The 17,098-nt window shown below is 41.8% G+C and overlaps 1 protein-coding gene across 1 annotated transcript in view; it reads right to left on the minus strand.

Annotated features, from left to right (window-relative positions):
- Nucleotides 1–17,098, minus strand: part of LOC148393025 (receptor-type tyrosine-protein phosphatase epsilon-like) — a 35,286-nt gene that overhangs the window by 15,714 nt on the left and 2,474 nt on the right. The window contains exons 3-6 of the mRNA XM_088385463.1: nt 13,338–13,391; nt 2,410–2,703; nt 548–2,331; nt 336–385 (exon numbers count right to left, since the gene is read on the minus strand). The gene's annotated coding sequence lies outside the window, so the exon portion shown is untranslated. The remainder of the gene's footprint in view (nt 1–335; nt 386–547; nt 2,332–2,409; nt 2,704–13,337; nt 13,392–17,098) is intronic.

The following is a 17,098-nucleotide window of genomic DNA, read 5'->3' on the forward strand; positions in this document are numbered from 1 at the left end:
AGGTAACAATCGCGGCTTTGTGACGTCATAACAGGTGAGCCGTGATTGGTTGTTACCTGAGTAATTATGATGTCATTTTCAATCGACAGTGGGTGGCAAAATGGCCGCCCCCTGAGACGATAAAAGCGACTATTTTGCTGCCTAATTTATATTCCACAAACTCACGATCGCTGTATACATTAGTTTTAATCAATAAGACAATTCAGACACAATAAATTCTTTGAAATTATGTTTTAAAAATGTGCATTTGCATGTATCAATCATAGTACACTGACAGATACAGTCAAATTTGTTTGCTCTATTGGGAAAATGAGAACTAAAGCATAAAAGCTCACCTGTTGTCAACGTGCAGACCTTGTTAAACATCTGATGTTGCCCCGGGAAACTGTGGAAGAGCATCAAGATTAAATACATGGTGTTGTTTATTGCTTGGAAAATATTGACTCGGAAATCTTCCTCTACAATCTTTCGTGTCTTTTATTGATTTTCCTGTGACACGGAAACAAATCATTCAGCGGGAACTACCGCTGTTTTTTTTTTTGCTGACCTCTCATGGAAGTGAGCACCGAGTCAATGAGGTGATGCTATCTTTGATGAGAGCCAATAAAGTGGTGGCAAAAAGTTACGATCGAGTGGCCCAACAAACTATTTACGCGCATAAATGCCCCCATAAGGTTTGAGTGTCTCCAGACAAACACAGAAAAACCCTTTCAACTTGTCTCGCCTTTAAGGGTTGTTCAAATAAATTACATAACCGATTCCATTGACTCTCACACACATGTAGATGTAGGAATGTCGAAAAAAAATGCTGCTTACTGATCATATTATAAATAGATTACGTAATTCTGATTGAATCCCATGTAAATTAAAGCCATGTTTTGCAGTACATGGTTGTTGCCACTAGAGGGCAGTGTTACTCTTAATAAATAACTATTGGCTAATTAGTGAATACAACAATGACCAATAACCTGATTAAATTTAGCCCGAGAAATCAAAGGACATTCATTTGATATACCTTTATATCTACAAATCTATATGGTACTGCATAAAAGTAATGCGCTATAGAATATATATTGTAGTTTACTTCAATTGGTGTCCAGCCTACTGAAAGATATCACAATTACATACCCTAATCCGTCAATTCTCTAATTCCCGCATTGTGTACCACATTTTATTCGGTTCTCCAACTACCACAATTTACATTAGAAAACCTCAATAACGTCATTAAATACTGCAAAAGGAAGAAAAAAATTACTCTTTACCTACCACCAGAGGGAGCCCAAATACCATTAGCGGTCATTCTTTTCCCCTCTACTAGTGGTAATTGTAAAACCCAAATATAAAATATCAACACAAAATATCCAAATACCAACATCCAAAGTAAACTATGTCCATTTCAAAATGTTTCTATTTCTTATGCAATTGCTTTATATACTATATATTACTTTATAGTGTTTTTGCAAAACTGTCATTTTGACAACTGCAAATGTTAGTAACACAGAACAGCACATTTTCACTTTGGCACAAATTCATCCATAAGAACAGAACTCTATCATAAGCAAACTCACAGTTAAGTCAGTGGTTTATAATAATAAAAGTTTAAAAACTACTCACCCATTTCATTCTTCAGCTCACTGTCGCGAAGCAGATTCTTTTGTACTGAGAGGCCATGACAGAGATGAGCAACCTTGTAATAACATCCATTTTCCTCTTTGCTATAACAGGTATATTTTTCCCCACAAAAATCACAGTGCAGAGCGCTATTCAAAAAGGTCCAACAATTTCTTCATGCAGCCAAGTAAAAATATGTTCCCCTACTTTCCTCCCCCACATTGTGACCTTAAGCACTTTTTTTTTGGTTCGACATAAAAATGATTCTTTTGGTGAAGGTCTTGCATATCAGGGTGTTGGAGCAAATCGAGGCGTGAGCGACGCGCGTTGTGTCCTTGTACCTGCAGCGGCTTGGCACCGGCGGCTGTATTGTCCTCAAATAGGCCAGCGTGACAAGTTGTTCACTGGTGGCTGTAGGCGGCGGCATAAATTTGCTCGTTGTGTTCCCGCCCGCTGCCTCTCAGGCCAGGCCACGAGAAGAGAGGCTGCTGCGAGCTTTATGACAAAATGCTTCATCCCCCATTAACCTTCACAGAGTGGGTATCAGGAGGGGATTTGGGCCAGAATAAAGCGGCAGTGTGAGAAGGCGCCACCGTCCTTCATTTCTCCTCTTTCACTGGGTCATCCCTTTCCGCCGGACTCGGCCAGAAAGCCCCGATAAGAAAATGATTGAGTATCATTGGGCCTCGGTCACAAACCAATTCATGATCCCGGCTTGCTCTGTCGAATACAAAGAAAGTCTTAAGTGATTTATTTTTCTGAGATGTGTAATCAGGAAGCAGAGTGTGCCATACAGACCTGAAATGCATTTACAGGTTGTTATTCACAAGCGAAACGGGGACACCTGGCCCATTACACCTGCAGCGAGGGAAAATGGAAGCAGAAGTGCAGTTGGTCACCCCCTTTTGCTGCTGTAACAACTTTGGAGGGGGACTTCATGATGTTGGAAGTGCGCCTTTGGGAATTTTCATCACCGACGTTGGACAAGAGAGAGGACCTGGCTGGCATGGTGATTGATGAGCTTCTTCCACACCAAAATCAACTAAGCGTGTCTGTGTGGGCTTTGCTTTGTCCACTGGAGGGAAAGACACGCTGCGACAAGAAAAAAAAGAAAAAGAAAAAAAGCATTGGTCGGACCAAATTGTTTTGGTATAGTCAAAAACTTAGAGCAGTTGAACTTTTTTTTTTTTCATGTTGGGCAAGAGGTGTACAAAATGGCACAAATTGACTCGAGGTGAAACGATTAAGAATTAATTGACAGCTAATCGGTTACTCAGTTGTTCATGATGATGGATGAATCTTCTCGATAAGTTATTAAATTTAAAATTGTTTAAATGATGCTAATTTCACCTTCTCAAGGGTACATGTCCAATTTCTGGCGTACACTGGTCAACAGCAAAAATTAATCACAGATAATTTTGTGTGTCTGAAAACATTTTGGACACTGATTTAAAAAAAATGTCTTCCCTTCTTAATTGACCTGGCGGAGCAAAGCAATCTTAAAATGTTTCATTTGTACGTTCTTTAAAAACAACAGAGCCACTGTTAAAACAAGCCTGGCTTGCTCATTTGAAACTCTCCATGTGGCGCCGGTGGCACGGGAGCGGCTCATCTGTCGACCTGCCATCTCATCGACTCTCTTCATTAAAGTCGAGCGCTGTCCATTAGGTGCCGTAATCCTCCTCAGTCGGCGCAACACACGCGACCTTGAGGTGGAACTCTGCAAACAGCTCCCGAGCTCTCACTCCGGCGTAATAAATGTCAGTTGTTGGGCAACGGTATTCACAGTGGCCTATTTTCCTGTGATGTCGTCAGAACACGGTACGAGTTTCTCGCCGTCTCTTACGGCGAGCAATCATTTCTATCTCGTCGCTTAATTGAGCCGGATGTACGTTAACGATTTCACTTGTAGGGGGAGGGGGGGTCATCAAGATTCAAACAGGCATCTGTTCTTTTGTGTCTGCTGACGCCTGGCAGCGGAAAACCATTAGCGGCCCCATTTGTTGGCGACGGACAGTGCTGACCTTTCCGATTGGCATGTCCTCTTAGGAGTGACAGCTTTTTCTTCTCGTCAGACCGGGAAGTGATCTGTCCTTCGTTGTGCGCATATTTTGCATATTTGAGCGACGTACAGCACACACGTGCTGTGCCGATTTTGACTTTGGGCAGTTGCGATGTCACGTGTTAATGGTGTCGCGTTTAAAAAAAATGATCAGCTCGCTCACTTCCATGCAATGTGATAATTAATGAGCTGTAAAACCTGAAAGGGATCCAACACAATGGGTGCTATTTTCACATGACAATTGTTGTCATGCCAAGTTACTGTAGCAACATGAGGAAAAGGGAGAAAACGCTTCAAGTAGCAAGCAATGCGGAATCAAAATGGAACTCGTTCGGTAAACACCTCTCTGACTGTCTCGCTTAAAATGATTCTTTTTAAAGTGTCCACATCATGCATTTAGCCAAGTTAAAATTATTCATCAAAAGTGGTGTTTTCCTCCAGTCAGCCATCTTGGAGCTTATCTGCTCATTTTTTCTTCCCTAAACACAAGCCCCGCCCAATCCGAGAAAGTGACCGGGTCCTCACATTGTGACATCATAACGTGAGGAGGCACCGCCCCTGCAGACTAAGAACATGCCCAGTTTCTTAGAACAGCCGTCCTTGTTTCTCAACTTATGGAAATTGTTTATTGAAGAGGTGCCAGTTTCCCTTGCAAGTGTTTTTAAGCATCGACTTTGATTGGATAGATGTTGATATCTAGCTTCTGTCTCTGTTTGTGCGAGTATTGCAGATCGTATGGTTCTTTTCCCCTGAGGGGACGATGATGCATTTTGACAAGAATGCATCGTGTACATTTTGGCTTCAGTTCAGTCAAGTTTCCTCCTCAGCGCTTAAAGGTTATTTTCAATGTTGGAGCAAGAACTCCATTGATTCGGAAAGATATCCAATCCGAAATGTTTGCGCTATCTAGGGCCAGACATAATCCCGTATCATTCATTTTTTTTTTCCTATCAACAACCAGTCCCTATCTCGCTTTTTCCCGCCACCCATGTACAGATACACATCGTTCTGTTGTATGCGGCAGCTGACAAGTATAATTTAAAACACATTGAAAAGGCCTTGATGAAATGTGAGCTCACTTTTTCTTTCCCCGCCCGCAACAATAGGGAGGAATTCAATTTTGAGTCAGCCGCAGAGAGGGATTCATCTTTTGACTGATGTTCCAAAGAGAATCTTGTCGGCCGCGCCGCGTGATGTGAGGTCAGGTGGTCAATCAACTTCTGCCGCGACATTGTCGGAGTTTCCGCAGCTCAAATTCGTCAAAAAAACAAATGTTCCTGATTCACACATATAGTAGAAAACAGACTTCCATTTCTTAAAAAAAGAGCATGAACGAGTCTAAACTTATCCGTTGTTAATGATGAGGTGGAAATCTGGGAAGTGGAGAAAGATCTGTTGTCATATCAGCAGGGGAAGAAAAATCTGTCCCCGATAAACTACGACGACGCCCGTGCAAGTTATTTCCAGTCCTGTGGCCGTCAACGTGGGGATAAAACGAGATTAGTCAAAATGACTGCTAAGTGGAAAGGTAGAGCGGGCGGGGCACGGGAGCTTTCTTGTTATCTGCTCGCTTGCCAATTAGGGAAGCGGGGACTGTCCGCGAGTGAAGCGAAAAAGGGACGTAATCGCCTCATCCATCAGCCGGCTTGTCGGTGAACGGCCGAATCCCATTACATGTGCGGTTCGAGCGGATGTAAGCGTCGCGCGGCGGCCACATGTTTACCCTTCGGCCTGCCCGCGATCGGCCGGATGAGCTTGAACAAAAGCTGGCGGTGGAAGTGCTGAAGGGTTTGATGTTGATTTGAATGCGGGATTCGCGTGGTAAAAGAAATGTTTGATGGCGTGCCGATGGCAGGTAACTCGACCTGCTGTTATCTGGCTGCGGATGAAAGAGTTTGAACTGCGACACAGGCAGCTCTCTCTTTTTTTTTTTTTATGTGCCGCATTATTTGAAGTGCCTGCTAAATAAACATGAATTAAATATGGCAGGAGTAGGTTTGCGTGTCACGCAAAACATCGGCCATGTTGCGCTGCGTTCCAATTTTATCACATCTTGGGTAACGAGGAAAGTAGCAGAACTGTTTAGCGTTTTATCATACGCACAAAATGTTATAGTCCATTTGCAACAAGTATGAGACCGGCTTGTCTAAAAAATCCAGAGCTGAAAGAAATGTGTCGTGACCCGCCGTGTCAGCACTTCATCTATAAATCATGACCGACGTGTGCAGCCACTGTCCAAAATGGATCCAAAGAGCAAAGCTCTAAGGTTTAAGTAGGTAAACAAGATGGAGGACAGTCTGCAAATGCTGGATTTGACCCAGACCCATCCTGCCTCTCGCTACCTGGCGCAGTGACAGACTTGTGGGAAGATGAATTGGAGTCATTTTAAGCAATAAGGAACTCAACTTCCAATTGGTAACGTCATGTCGTTCTTTCATTCAAACCGCAAACGAGTCTAAATTGAATCGACGGCAAAAGTAGTGCGCTCCAAGTTGCCTCATTTGCTTCAGGACAACAAATCATTTCTACCAAATTCCTCATGATCAATTGAAGCATGACCATGCCCACGGTGACTTTCCACCAATTCCCACCTAAATTCTCGTCAAATTCCGTTATTACAGTCAAAGCTCGGGCGAGAGGATGATTGGAATCACACAGCCTAAAGGGGCTTCGAAAAGAAAGCCGAGATTCATCTGGAGGGCGAAACTGTGGGAAAGAGCAGAAGTAATAAAAGAGACGGGCGTGCCCGAAAAATCCCACAGATTGACGAGACAAAGAGCAGTGGCAAAACAATCATGGATGAAAACAGAAATACTCAAATAGTAACGGCATAAGGTGAAAAAAGGTTGAACTGTGTCTTGACGATATCAACTTATTTCAAAATATTTGGTTTGACCGGAATTGCGAATACAACAAAAATATATCTACTAAAATTGAGCAGAGACTGGAAAGCGACGTTGTCCGATTTCCAACAGAGGTGGGCGGATTGATGGAAAAGTGCTGACGGGGGAAAAACCCAATGAGACAGATGGAAGTAATAATCACGAGGGTGCAGACGGAACACAATGGAAGGAAAAAAACAGTAAACAAGAAGAGCGATGACCTTTGACCATCTCGACCGGGCAATCAGCCGGGCTCTTGCTCGGCCGGGCAAATGGGATGATTGGAAGGAGAACAGTTGAAAATGGCAACTGACGAGATATTTACTTAGTGACCGGAACTTGGACCAGATCTACTTGTGCTATGTCCTTTAAAAATCAATAAAAGTGTCGTTTTTTAACTAAAAGTTTGGTTGACATGTTGACAGTCCTTTCAATCGTGAAAAATGTTGGGACGGAGGTCAAAGGTCTCCTGCTCTTAAAAGTATCCAGTGCTGGAAATTTCTTTGAAAGACTCCGACTTGGAATTGTTTTATGCTTCCTATTAAGCTTTTTAATCATTCAGCTTGGCTCGACAGAGGTCATAAAGTTAATAGTAAAAAGAAGCTGCGGCTATCATCGTTCACCCGCACGGTTTGAAGTCTATCTCTGCCCAAGTCTGATTAAAGCTCCGCGGCTCACTGCCGCCGCCTCTAAATACAACTATAAACACATTTTTAATTGCTAATGCCTCAAGTGTGACCGGTGTCTAAAGTTCGATTCCCCACGTGGCTACGTGTCACTCATGTCATCCAACAGATGGTGAAATCCTTAGTGAGGCTTATTAAAACTTCAAATAGCGCTGAAGATTGTTTTCACACTTTATTTCCACTACAGCCGATTCATTTTCGATTCCAATGGATTCTGCGGAAACATTTAACAATCATTTTTTTTTTAAATGGGCTGCAACATGCTGCAAGGTCCCGATGTTTAAATCTGCCAAGCTGTCTGGCGTGGTGATATAGAAGAGCAGTTTATCGGAGTGAAAAACGATGCAATATGCACAGAGGTCTGCCACGAGCACTACTAAGGCCACTGTCAAGCGTTGTCAAGCTCTGCTGCAATTCTTGTCAGCCTTAAAGAGTAGACCAAACAAGTGTCCTGCCATGTTTCCACATGGTTGGCATTCTTACACAATAAAACAACTGCCGCCTCGATTTTGGGAAAAAAAAAAATCATCGCGATTATTTTGGTATTAGTTGAAATCGGGATTATACAAGCGACCATTAATTTTGGGGTACAAAAGGAGAAACTATTTAAACTGAAGAAAAAATAAGACCAAAAAATCTTTTAAAAACTATAATGTAAGTTTTCAGACTAAAAATGCATATGTGTTATTTTAAAATTTAAAAATACAAACGCTACCTGTGTAGTATTTAGCCTCCAAGTAAGTTTCTGCGAGTATCTTTGCAAGTACATTCGAACATTTGTAAAAACTTATTTGCCAGTCAAAAACTTTTACAGTCCCACTTTAGCGCAAACACATTACTGCCAAGTCGGACAAGGTGGAGGAAAAAAATGTGTTTCAATAAGCAACAGGTCATTTTAAAGGCAAATTAGAGTTTGGGCACATAATTATCCAAACTTCTGCTACATCATTTTGATTTTTTATATATATATAGAATTGAAAACAAGCCAATTGAAATGAGAGCATGATAATTAATCCTCTCTGGATATTGCCCATAAAATAATAATGACCATCTTCAGAATGTCTCGGATGTTTCCCCATGTCTTTCGAGGTCTGCAGATTTTTCTCCGCTCTCACACGGTAACGATTGGCCCTCGGTGGTGGATAATCGATGCGTAATTATTTTCTCAATGTGGAAAGAGGATGAATATGCAAAGACCAAGCGGCAACGAGCGGCTCGATCTGTCTATTGAGTTTTAATCAAGCCGATGAAATACTCTTTTGCGCCCATTTCCGCGTTTGAATTAATCAATTGCGTAAAGAGATCGGAGGCTCTCTGACATCATCTTAATACATAACCGATTTCCTATAAGAGTTAAACATTTGGAAGCCAGTTAGCTTGGACTTGAATAAGACAAATGCAGATTTTTACACTTTTTTTTTTTTGCTTCGTCTTATCTGGAAATGCTTTACTCCCTGCTGTGATCAACTGTGACTATATAAATACGAGTCGGTCTGCTTGGAAATCTTTTTCTGCTGCATCATTACTGAAACTGCCTTCAGGGCTTATTGTTTCAGTTCCGAAAAATTGGATTGGGGGAGTCGGTGAAACACGTAGCAACATGCTCAACGTCTTTTAAATAAAAGCCAATATTACCTTTTAAATGGGCACAGTGTGGAATTTGTTTTAGAGCTCTAATATTGCTTCGGGAAGGTCCCTAGTTTATTTATGCCGCACGTATACGTAAGTATTATTACAGGGTTGGCGTACTGATTCTCACAGCCCCTCACCCACGTCGAATGAGCTGACAGAACATAACAAGTGAGCGTCATAACCTCGGCTGTGGTTTTTGTAAAGCGTTCGCTTTCTATGTTTCATGACATCATTATCTGTAGGGCCATTATGAGTATGCCGGAGATGTTTTGTTTTGAAATGTGTGGACGGAGTAAGAGCAGAGGGTAAGCTCGAGTGACTCATCGGTGGATGTACCGATTGACCCGGCTGACACTTTTGGTCAAAACAGAATCGGAGTGCATGATATGTAAGTGTCATTCCAGTCAGCCACCGGGCTGCATGAAAATGGCGTTGTAAGTGCTGTCTGGAAGGACGACTGGTGGGCGAGGATTTAGAGGCACAGAGTTACTGCTTCTCGGGAGACTTGCGAGTTCAGGAGGTGTTCTAATTGCAGGGCTGGAGTGGAGGAGGTTGTGACCTTCTGCCATTTATTTACTCACAAACATTTTCATCACAGGAAGCATATCATTTCCCCAGTGAGAAGTGCCGACTATCTTTGAAACTGACCTTTTGCTTCGACTGACAATACCAAAAAAAAAAAAAGATATTCCCTTCATAATAGCCCAGAGACAAGATGTATTAAGAGAATCTGGTGTTTAAATTTAAATCTGTATCTTCCCCAGTGAGTCTTTCCCTCCACATTTTGTAGTATTCAATGATTCTTAAAAAGGGCTCAGTTGTTCCACGTAAAATCACCAGTGAAATTTGTGAACAGCTCACCGGGGAACGTTCAGTTTGATTTTCATATAAAGTTCTAATGTTCAGTTCCGTTTCTTTTTCGGGATTATTGACAGTGGAGGAAAGTGTACATTCGGCCATTTTAAAATTTTGTATGAATGCAAATTACAATACAAATGATCATAAACTTCTTTCTCTTTGAGAACATCTCAAACGTTTTCAAAAATGTACACTTGGGAAGCAATTACAGCAGTCTGCTTATTTTAGTCTGAGAATTCGAACGTGAACGTTTGAATCATTCTATTGTGTCAGTCGATGGGGTGCATTGAAACGGTTGGGAACACGGCACAACACGTATGAAAAAAAAAAATCTATTGTGTGCTTGAATGCTTTGCTCAAGGGCACCTCTGTGTAAAATGTGTAAAACAAGGTTCACAAGCCAAAGCTTGATCGCTCTACTCGCTCGCATCCCTTTGCTGGTTGGGGGAATTGGATTGGCGGCCCCTTGGGCAACAAGTTGCAACTACTGGCCCGCAAAAACAAATTGAATGGACTTTGTTTGCGCACCATATTGCAAACAGTAGATGACTCCATATATTACTTTTTGATGGCTGCTGAGGTCTTAAACACAAAACGTATGACATGATGAAGTTGTGGTTGCGATCGACTGCAGCTCGACGGGAATCAATATAGAGCGACCGCTAAATAACTAGTCGGGCTCAGTGAAGCATCGAGTGACGCTTTGTGGCGGAGCAGCTACTGTAGTTAAAAAAAAAAAAAAAAATCTGCATTGCTTTGCAACATTTCATCGCGTGGCAGCCAGCGATATAAAGTTTATTAGGCACACATTCGAGATATGAACAGGCCCAATACAAGAACTGAAGGAAGAATAATAAAGCTTCTTTTTGATTGAATGTTACTGTGAGGTGTTCCAAAAATTACAGCTGATATACAAAGAAAAAGTTAAATGAAATACTTCAGTACTATTGATTAATCATCAATTGTTTTATAGATCAATCAAAGTTGTCATTGTCAACTATAAAAATAAATATGAAAAAAGTATTTTTTGCACTTTACGGGTTCAGACTCGTTTAACCTCAAGAAAAGGACCCCATCATCCAAGTGCCTTTGCCTTAAATAAAGTGCTCAAACCAAATAGGATTAATATTATGGAGGTTGTGTAATTATCCCACCCATAGTGTAGCTGCTGAATCACCATTAAGTCGTGTGTGTGGTCTAATTTGAAAAAGTTGAGTCAGGGATATGCCACGGTGAAAAATTTAAATCACTGGTCATGCAAAGAACAATGTAATTGGATTAGGCAGATATAAACGCAAAAATTATTAGTTCATGAAATTACAGCCTGTAATGAGATGGAATCCAAATGATCTCATGCTAATGAATGACAGTCAAAGTCTAATTACCAAAACATGCATGTCAGCATATCATCGCACGTCAAAGTATCAGTCCAATCTTTTTTTTTTTTAACACGGCGAGAGACAGAAATGTGGGTTGAAAGACAAAAAAAGGACAGATTGTCGGTATTATACCAATTCTTTATTGATATTGTCTTAATTAAAAGTTTGCCGCACATAACGTGACACCCCGCGTTCAGCCGCGGGGGACAAAGTGGCCAACAATAAAAGAAGATGAGTTTGGGATTTTTGGATAAGTCACCGAGGCTCAGCCCCATTATATGAGCTATTGCATTATAAACCCTCATCAGCATAACAGGGATTTCCGGGCAAGACGACGGTCTATTGGGAGAAAAGAAAAATTCCCTTTTTAATACTTGGGTGCGATGCCGCTGTCACTTATCGGCTTGGGCAAATAAAGGCTTTTTTTCCCCCATTCACGGGTTTTACGCTAGTTTTATCTTCGAACGAGCCCTCCCTGGCAGAGAGAGTCATCCTTTAAGTGGCTATTATGAACATTTTGTGAAGTTAAAAAATGACAATGCGTAACGCTGCCTGTGGTGAAGAGACTACAGGGAATTATCAGTAGCTCTCCTCAGACATTGAGTGGGTTTTAGCCTCCTGTACGACGGGGGAGAGGCGCTTCCAACTATTTCGTTTGAAGTCGGAGGAGGAAAAAAAAACCTCTCAGGTTCTCAACACCAAACAGTAAAGGATCATTTGTGGCGAGTGATGCGGTTAATGTTGAGCTTGTGGGGGTAAACCTTGATCTGGTTGGCGTTTCCACCATGATGGCCAGATGGCGTCAGCTGAAGAGGAACGCGGCAAAGTAAACAAAAGCGAACGATGGAGGAGAGCCAGCATTTTGTGCTCTCTCTTTTTGGCATGTGGCTGTTTATTACAAAGCGGCGACAAGCTTATTTTCGGAGGGGAAATGTGTTTTTTGTTTCGTTTTGGCCTACCAATCAGTGGACTGCAGCATGTCTACCACCATCCGTTGACTGAGTCAAGCATTGTCGATCAGTATTCTGGCCCTGGTGCGTGTTTTGCCTGAGGGCTCAGATGATCGCGTTCACACTGAACCAAACAAAGCAAAATAGAAGAGTAATTGTACCAGGGGTGGAAATAGTCCTTTGAGGGAGGGTGGGGGGCTAAATTCACTAAAGCCATAATTACACACATTTCTTGAAATATAGTCATTTTAATTTTGGTTTAATTTTGACTAAAAGCGAGTACGTAATTGAGGCCACTTTTTAAAAATGATCTGAAATCTCAAATGCTACAGGCATTATTATCAAACAAGTGAGTCATCAACACTTACTATAATTGGCATTATTCAGCATGTAATATTTTTATGCACCATATTTTTATGACTTACCTTTTTTTCTATTCCATCTCCTTTCATTTGATTGTACTTCTATATTTCTGGAATAAAATCTATCTTTGTTGGCGGGCAAAGGACAAAAAATACCAAATTGATGACCCAATCAATAATAACGGAGAAGTTGCAATAGAAGTCCTTTGGATGTCAATCTGAATGCGGCAGAATTCCAATAAAAAGTAATTGAATGGAATGGGAGCAAAACATAGAGGTGGGAGTGTACTTCCTGAATGCTAAAGATGGTTAATAGCGTTGCTGTTAAAAGGATTGATGCACACCCCTCAGCGGATATTTTCCAAAACATATAAGCACCGCAGTGGAAGTGCCTCCCCCTTCCTTCCTCCGTCAGCCTCTATATATGCTTTATTGATCAGCGCCCTGTTACTCGGATGGCGAGTCGTACTTGGATGTCAATGCCTTGGCCAGACAGTCGAACAACACAAGGCTAGAGGGTGGCTTTGTTCCGTTATCATTAATTAAAATGGAATCCACCACAAAGAAATGAGCTAGCTCATTCCGGGCATGGATGAGGTTGTCCTTGTGAGGAGTGGGAGTATAATAAGAACAAAGGACGGTTCGACCTGAATATTTTAAGGTGATATTTTAGAACAAGCGGTGATACTGAGAGACCTTGCAGGGTTGAAGAGAACCGCATCTTAGTAAGCGGAAAATGGCAATTAAGTATTGGTCGGGGTGTCGATGAGAGGAAATCGACGTGTTCACAGTTAAGAGATGTTGCTTCAGAGCCAGTAAAAACAACAAATCCAAAAAGTCTAAGACTGAACATGTCTACCCATTTTCAAAACAGTTAACCAAAGTGTAATGAAACTAAGACAAAAGGAAACTTACCCATTTGAAGACCCTTGGTAGACACAATAGGTCAGTGTGCTGAGAGATACTGACCTGAAATGAGTGAAAAAGAAACTATTAAAATAAACAAAATAGAAAAATCGATGCGAAAATAGAAAAGACTTGCGTCTACTAGGACCCGCCCATTCATCAGCGTTTTCTCAAAATGATCATAACGGCCCACCGCGTTTTCTTTTTAATACCAATGTATTCTTAATTTCACATGAAACGCAAAATGCTGTTGAGTGTCAGAGTCAATCGGAATGATGTCTCCCTCAGAGGCTCGAGGGAATGTCCTCTGAAGAAAGCGCGACATGAAACTAATTCCTTGCAACCTGTTCCACTGAGCGACATCAAGTCCTTCCAGATATGTCGGTAGGGGAGTGAGTGAGGGCGAGAGGAATCACGAGGACTAACTGACGCACGACGAGACCGACCGCGGTCATTCAGATGCGGCGGCAAGATACAGCAGGTGGGGCTTTATTGAGCCGCTGACAGGTAAAGCCATCACGGCCGAGTGAAAGTGCAGCCGTAGATACGCTTCTAACTGGCTCCGCAGAGAGAGGAATAAGAGTTGCAGAGCCCGGGATGAAAAAGCACTTGCTGCTCCATGGTGAGCTCTTCAGCTGTATTGTGATGCACACTGCAAAAGCAAAGAAGAGCTTTTTCTGTGAACAGTCAATGCCTGAAGCCCCTCGAGCAAAATGTCTGGTAATGGCAGGGAAAATCGTTTGCTATTCCGTGTTGGCTGAAGATGTAATCACATGACGCAACACATCTTTATATCTCTCTGGCTTTGTGTTCCTTTTGCTTTTATAGCAGGACATTATGGAGGATGCCGACTTTTCATATATATATGTTGTGAAACATTTATGTTGCACTTCAAGAAAGATAAAGCTTCCCCAACAACGACTGGGACTCAAAGGTGTGTTTTTTCCCCCAGTCAGCACTAGCGTGACTGATATGCGAGTTATTATATTTGTCCTCGTACTCCTGTGAGAAAACGATTTTGTATGGATCCTGTGAATTATCGCTAAAAAAAAACAACAACAGTTTTATGGCATCCATCAGGGGTCTATTACAAGTACCCTGTTGCTTCAGGCTGTCACTTTTGCGGCATCATATTCCTGTGAAGAGACTTCTTTTGTATTCCTATGAAAAGATCATCTTTAGGTGAAATCATTTTATTGTTTCAATAGCTCACATCGAATCAAATCCATTTGCTCATATTCTGCCAACACATCCAGCCCATTGATCAATAGCAGGGATGATACACAACGACTGTTGAAATGTTTATGTTTTTCAATACAATCCTAACGCCAAACCTAATATTTTATTTAACGGTCACGTTGGTCCACAAAAGATAAAACCAGACATGAAACTATGCCAAATGAAATGCACGAGAATAAATTCATAGCTTGATAATTGCAGACTTAGCAAAGTATTTTGCAGGATGCAGGAGCGCCGGGTTCAGAAAAAGGACAGGAGGTAGGCAATAATGGACATGTTTGCAAAAGTAAATAAGTAATAAAGAAGCCGCATTCACGAGTATACACCCCCCACCCCTCCCAATTAGTATTCACACCCAGTCGTTCACGAGCTGCAAGGATCATTTTGAATCAGTGGACAGTAATGCACCAAAATGTGCGGACATGCCGGCTCCCCCCCTCCGCTCCACCCCCTCCCTCCCCCATAAAAGCATCAAGAGTCAGAGTGAAGATGGCTGGGCTCGGTGCTGCAATTGCTAGGTGAGGTAAACACCGTTTGGGTCGCAGGCGGCATGTGAAATCAGGATACATGATTGTCGCGGGCGAGCAGAATTAGTATTGCACGAAGCACAGAGCTGCCGTATAAACAATTGCAACGTATCAGAGGACTCCTTCAAAACGGCCTTTACAGACAAAACTCAACGTAAATTGTGAATTATTATCCTTTGTCTTCCATTTCAGAGACTATGCATCATTGTCAGAAAGGTTGCCGCGACTATTCCAGTAATATAGAGGGCAAAACTGGGAAATGTGCAATTTACAGTGGAAGTAGAACGTAGCCAAGTATCACTTTTGGGAGCAGAGTTCACCTCGGAAGGCTTTACTTTTCCTCGTTTGTCTCTCTTCGTCCATATGCTTTTCGCGATAACCGCCACGATTCGTTATCGAGAAACAGATGCTAATTGGGTGTTTGCTGGTGTTTGATTGACACGTTGCCTAATTTGCTGAATCCACATACGGCTGGCAAAAGCAGGAAGTGAGCAATTTGTGGAGTTAAAATGCAGGCCAGTGTGTACAAATATATCAAAAATCAATACAGAAGTAATGCAGGTATTAGAAAAGTGGCAATACACCACAAGTTCTTCACTAGAAGTACAATTTTCCACTCAAGTCTCATGAGAACATTTTCGCCACGCATATTAATCCCTATAAGGTGCGGGAACAAAATACGACGACAGTGCCAAGTTCTGAATATGCATTTACAAACAAAATTTCCACTAATTATGACCAGCTGGCTTGGGAATACTTCCCGTTGAGACGTAGGCGATGCCAAGAAAAAAAAATCATTTGAATACATCTATGGCGGTTGAACGTAAAAGGTAAATATCAATTGCGATTCCCATGACGGCTAGGAAAGGAAAATAATAAATGATTCAAGTAAAATGAGGTAAAAACACAAAAATTCGCCACGGCCAGCACACATGAGATCAAATACGGCGTTATGATATTTCAGCAGAGACTCGCTTGGGCCGAGTTTTTAATAATGGCCGACTATTAGCCGCAGAGCGCTGTAGCGCTGCACATTTCCCTTGAGGCTATTCTGCGCATCGACCCCGAGCGCTGACTTATTCCACTCGCTAACCGTTTAAAAGCGCTGCCTTGCATTTCATCATATGATGTAACAACTTCGAGATTCAACGTGGTCATAGAAGCAGATGTTTACATCCAATCCGGTCCGTCGTAATTATTGCGTCGCATTTCATACTTGGGACCGACAAATCTGAAATTTCCAACACAACTAATTTAAGTGGTTACGAAGAGCGGCGGAATTTTCCAATTTATGCATCTTGAGTTATTTTAGTTTAGTTATTGACTTCACATTTCAGCTGGCAGACCACCTAAAGCATTCCGCCGCACTGTAATTTCAAATGGAGCACCAACTCGAACCCGGACAGGGTTGAAATAATGATTTTTTTTTTTTTTTTTCAGAAGCGGCAGTCTCACTTCAAAGTGTCTGTATTGATTGATATTTTACAGAAAAGAAATTTCCATTTTTTTTTATGATTTCATTTGTTGTACTAACGCCTGAGGTTCCAAAGTGAAAGTGGTGATTTAAGCCGGTTAAATATTTTGCAAGTTGGTCGACTTTGCGATCACGGTAATGTTTATCAATACTGAAATATTAAGTCACTCTAGATGGAACATTGAGATGAGCGTGAAGGTTTTTGGAATTCACCATAATTCAACTGAGCATCTGGTCATTTTTCTACACTTTCCACAGAGGCAGATGTGCTTGACAGCTGATTATTTTTTGGATCTATAATAACATTTTGGAAAATAAAAGCTTTGGACGGACCAACAGCACCCGGGCCTTCAATGTCATCCAAAAAGCAATCCACCCGGCCAACGCTTACCTTCAAACTAAATCTGCATCTGTTTTCATTTACACTTAATGCTTTTCTAAAATAGGCTCGCCACACTTTGAAGAACCGTAAGTGTCTCCTTTTCCCCACTTTTGGTGTGAAATTCACACGTTTGCCTCTGAGCCTTCCT

This window comes from Syngnathus floridae, chromosome 9 (genome assembly GCF_059516105.1).
Source record: "Syngnathus floridae isolate MCC-2025c chromosome 9, RoL_Sflo_1.0, whole genome shotgun sequence".
NCBI classification, from domain to species: Eukaryota; Metazoa; Chordata; class Actinopteri; order Syngnathiformes; family Syngnathidae; genus Syngnathus; species Syngnathus floridae.